This window comes from Delphinapterus leucas, chromosome 1 (genome assembly GCF_059928025.1).
Source record: "Delphinapterus leucas isolate spDelLeu-1000000601 "Yukka" chromosome 1, BTC_Dleu_Yukka2, whole genome shotgun sequence".
Taxonomy (NCBI): Eukaryota; Metazoa; Chordata; class Mammalia; order Artiodactyla; family Monodontidae; genus Delphinapterus; species Delphinapterus leucas.
Window position 1 is genome coordinate 93,715,648 of NC_143129.1, and position 5,350 is coordinate 93,720,997.

The 5,350-nt window shown below is 44.9% G+C and overlaps 1 protein-coding gene across 1 annotated transcript in view; it reads right to left on the reverse strand.

Moving 5' to 3' along the window:
• Positions 1-5,350, reverse strand: part of RBM15 (RNA binding motif protein 15) — a 76,294-nt gene that overhangs the window by 11,396 nt on the left and 59,548 nt on the right. The window lies entirely within an intron of this gene.

A 5,350-nucleotide genomic window follows, 5' to 3' on the forward strand; every position in this document is an offset into this window, starting at 1 on the left:
CTGAAACTCCCCAGGGGCTAAGGGAGTCCATGCTGGGTAGACAGTGACGGGTAGTCAAAGAAGTTGAAAGCCTGCATTTAACTAAAAGCATCAGTGTGCAGGTCGGCACTGCAAATACATTTTAATACAGGTAATTTCTTTCCCATTCATTTTCAAGCACTTATTTCATTTACACAATCCCAAGGGCCAATAAATCTTGGCATTAAGGCTGATTTGATGTGTGATGCAGACAGTCTAATTAAGGATAGGGTATTTTATCAGCTCCTCTAAATTTCCTTTTCTCTAGTCTACAATTTTTTATACTGGGCTGATCTTTTTTTTATTCATAAGGGTCTCATTCCCATTTGTCATGGCTGCATCAACTGGGCATCTAATGAAGACTTGGATATGGAAGTCTGCATCTCATCTGTCCTCAGTAGCAAAATTAATAAAGCAGCAGGAAAACAGCTTCCTGAACTGAAATGTCCTTGGCCCACCCTGAGTCATCTAAAATATATTTTGCTTGTGTCTTCCAAAATTGGGGCTTAGCTATAAACTTTAGGAGGCAGTGCTCAATTTCACCTTCCATCCACTGATAGCCTGTACCCTACTCCCCTGCCCAACCCATTGCTTGGAGAGGCTTGGACCAGAGTGGCCAGAAGCCTATTTTCCCACTATCCCCTCTGCACACATTTATTGAGCACCTTTTATAGGCCAGGCTCAGGGAGATATAAAACAGGCTCTAGAAGGCCACAGTCAAATGCGTCATGCCACCACTGTTGGCCAATGCAAGAAAAACATCTTAGTTAGCCAAGTATCAAGGCTGGAAGCAAGCTGGAATGATTATCTGCCCTACCCTTTTGCCTCTGAGAGGGTGAGCCTCCCAACCAGTTTCTCTGTAATTAAGGGCGGCCAAACGCCTGTGATCACAGACATTGACTTGTAGACTTTATGGGTATATGAGTATATTGGTTTCCCAGGGCTGTCATAACACAGTACCACAAACTGAATGGCTTAAACAACAGAAAGTTATTGCCTCACAGTTGTGGAGTCTAGATATTCAAAATCAAGGTGTCCTTCTGAGGGCTGTGAGGGAGGGATCTGCTCCAGGCCTCTCTCTTTGGCTTGGAGATGGCTGTCTTCTCCCTCTGTCTTTTTACATTGTCTTCCCTCTATGAATGTCTGTGTCCAAATTTCTTTTTATAAGGACATCAGTCATAGCGAATTAGGGCCCACCCTTATGACCTCATTTTACCTTGATTACCTCTGTAAAGACCCTGTTTCTAAATAAGGTGACATTCTGAAGTACTGGGGGCTAGGACTTCAACATATGAATTTTGGGGAGACACAATTCAACACGAGTGTCTCTAAAATTGGTTTAACTGGGCTTCCCTGGTGGCGCGGTGGTTGAGAGTCCGCCTGCCGATGCAGGGGACACGGGTTCGTGCCTCGGTCCGGGAAGATCCCACATGCCGCGGAGCGGCTGGGCCCGTGAGCCGTGGCCACTGAGCCTGCGCGTCCGGAGCCTGTGCTCTCCAATGGAGAGGCCACAACAGTGAGAGGCCCACGTACCGCAAAAAAATAAAAAATAAAATAAATAAAATAAAATAAAATAAAATTGGTTTAACTAAAGCTCTAAGACAACCTGTAGCAACACGATATAGTTAGAGCACTGCATGGAGGGTTAAGAATTCCATGTTCAAGTTCTAAATTAGCCACTTCCCCTCTCTGAGCCTCAGATTTCTTCTCTAGAGAATAAGAGAGGTGGACTGGGCCTCCAGAACCCTCTCACGTCGCCGGGATTGTGTTGCTGATGACGTAAGAGAAGTTGAGGCAGCACAGGGGGCAGGTTAATGGTGAGGCTCCACCACTCACAAGCAGGCTGATCCTGAGCAAGGATGGATCTTCTGAGTCTCAGGGAGTTTTTTTAACTCTTAAATGAGGACAGCGACAATAGCTACTTCAAAAAGGTTCTCAGGACTAATGAGGCCTGTGAAATGCCCGGCAGGCAGCTGTCCCTCCATGTGTACGAACTGCTAAGGGTATTACTGCTCTTATTACTATCAGGAGCTAGGCTTTGGATCTAGCACTCAGCTCTCAGGCAGTGACCACGATCGGAAGACAGGGGTCTGCACCCCAGTGTCCTATCCAGTAGCTCATGTGGAGTGAGAGGCTTTAGCTGGCAGGACTCTTGTGAACCTTGTGACATGCCTTTCCCCATCTCCACCTTCCAAATCCCATCCCATTCCATTTGGCTTTTCACATTCATGTCATTAGGGTTAGGGCTAGGATTTCAGGTGATTTTTTTTTCTCACTGTTTTATTAACTTTACACACCCTAGAAAAGTATAATAACACATATTTCATCATCTCATTTAAATGCAGCCCTGCGACCTCACACCCACATGAACACTAGATTGCTTGAGGTCTGTAGTGGTCATTCGGCTCTTACCGTCTTTGAACTGTCAGTTATTTGCTCACGTGTGTCCTCGCCTAGACTGTAAGCAACTTGAGGAGACATATGGGTTTTCTTACTGAGATTTAGCAAACCTTATTGATCGACTCCCACAAGGCACCGGCCCTCTTACATGAAAAATCTCATATCAACCTCCCCACAACCTGATGAGGCAGGTAATGGTGTTACCATGTCACAGATGAGCCCCTGAGGCTTGGGGGTCACATGTGTAGGCAGTGGCTAAGCCAGGATCCAATTCTACATCGCCTGACTCCGAGGCCACCAATCTAGCCTAGTGCTATCCTCGGCAAGCTGTACCAGCTCAGGAGGCTCGTGGGTCCCTGTAACTCACTTAGGATCCTCCAGCCTGAGCAGAGTTTTCCATGGCCTTGGTGCCCCCTGGTGGCATGTGAGGGCTCGTTCCCAGCCCGGCTTCAGGCTCATTCCACTGCAGGCCTGCGACCCCTAAGCACTTGAAAGAGTGACCAAGGGGGCTGGCCCTGGCGCAGCAGGGCCCTCTGCACCCGGGGAAGGGCTAGTGACACTAGAGTGTCACTTTTTAAATGGACCGCCCCCACCCCGAGGATTCTGCTCCTGATAGGTCAAAGAAGAGCGCTTAGGGTCTCAGGCCAACAGCCGTGAGATGACCTACAAGGTCTGGTTCACACCACCCAGCTTCTCATCTCCCCTTTCCCAGTCAGGACATGTGGGCATGGGCAATCTCTGCAGCACCCTCCTGGGATTTCCATTTTCCAAGAGCTTGTTTATGGAGTGGGGGAGGGAGAAGAGGATAAAGGTGGTTAAAGTTGAAGACTTAAAAGCTTCTTTACATAACACAGTCTTTTTCTCAAAAAACCCAACAAGATTCTTCAGTAAATATTACTGGAGTCCTATTGTGCTCCACAGCGCTCAGGATGCAGAAATGGAGAAAACACCCTTTCTGTCTTGAAAAGTAAACATATAAAAAATTACAATGCAATGAGGCAAGTACTCTGATATGGGTGTCCTGGGACTTCTCCTGTCACACCCAAGATGGTTATCAGTACTCAAAACTGAGAATAAAGAGTCATCAAATACCTCACAAGCTGAAGTAGAAAACAATTAGGGGTCAGACACCTTGTCCAACTAACCATCACTCCAGCCAACAGCACTTCCCCAGCTTATATAAGCCACTGCTCCTTCTGCAGGGACAAAACAGCAAGAAGACACAGAAAGAGGGGGTGGTGTGGAATAGCCTGCCCTCCCACCTCCGGAGCAACAAGGATGTTTGAGCCAGCGGTCATCCTCTTCCTACGTGCTCATTTTCCCCTTGGAGGCCTTCCTTAGCACGTAAAAAGTGATCACCAGCTTTTCCGGGAATCCTATAATCACTGATCTGGCTTTGAGATAATCACAGATATCCTAGAGCTGCATTAACCAATGGTAGCCACCCATCACACACATAGCTATTGAGCACTTGAAATGTGGCTAGTCTGAATTGAAACACGCTGTTAGTGTGAAATATACACCGGATTTTGAAAACTTAGTCCGGGGTGGGGCAGGGGAATGCAAAACATCTCTGTATTTTAAAAATTGATTACATGTTGAAATGATAATATTTTGGACATAGTATTTGGATAAATAAAATATATTATTAAAATTAATTTCACCTGTTTTACTTTTTTTAGCGTGGCTACCAGGCCATTTAAAATTACAGCTGTGGCTGGCTCACATTCAGTTGCTATTGGACGTCGCTGCCCTGAGGGTTAGAAAGCCAGAGCTGAGATGCCCCAGTCCAGCAAAGCTTACACCACATTGGGACCACAAGGGGGCGGTACTGTGGTGCCGAGCTGCCTGGGGCAGGACTTCAGCAGCAAGCAGGCCGGCTCCTCACATTTTCTGACGCTATCTTTTAAGGGTAGTTTTAAACAGCTTTTTCTAAAATTTAAATGGCCCATATTATGTGACCCCGAGGTTAATATAAATCATTTCTCTAGGGCAGGAGTCTAAAACTCCTGAATTACAATATTCAAGACTGGAATTTTAAGGCAGCTGCAAGTTTCTCACCATCACAGCTAGGGAATGAAGAGGGACTGTGAATTCAAGTCGAGAGAAGCCTTAAAGCTGGGCCCCAGAACAGAAGGTGGACTGTGAGTAAAAGGTGGAGGTAAGAGGGTTGGAGAAAAGGTAGCTCCAGGAGTGATGTTAGGAGGACTTAAGCACAAGGAGTGGGTATTGGCTTATGGGCGATGGGTGACCTCTGGACATACTCCCATTTTCATCAAAATGCTACCAATCTGAGTGTAAATTGTTACCACCTTTCTTCGGGGCAATTTGTAAGTGTATTTTAAAAGCCTTAAAAATGTCAATATCCTTTGACCCAATAATTCCATTCTAGTAACTCATAAGGAAAATTTTAAACTGCACAAATATTTGGCTATAAGGATATTCATCCAGCATTTGTAATAGCCAAAGAACCCAAAATAACAATAAAACTATAAGCAACCTAACTGCACATTGATATGGGTTGGTTAAATCAATTAACAGTTATAATATGGACTATTTTGTAAGTGTTACAGAGGTTGTGTAAATGAATACTTACTGACATGAAAAGACATTTATGCTAAATTCTGTGAAAAGGGTCAGCTACAGAATTGTATGTCCAGTATGTGTGTCAATTTTGCTTAAAAAAGAAACAACAACATTAAAAGCATACATCTGCAAAGACAACTGGCTGAAAGAATATTCTCCAAGGGATTAATAGTCATCTCTGGACAGAGGCTATGGGTGGGCTTTCTTTCCTTATTTTTTAAAACTGCTTTTATAATTAACTTTTTTAAAGATTATTTATTTATCACAAGTGACACGTTCTTTCCCAAGCCCTCGCCAAAGGGGAAGAACCAACGTTTTCGTTAAAATCCCGACACCTTCCCCATAC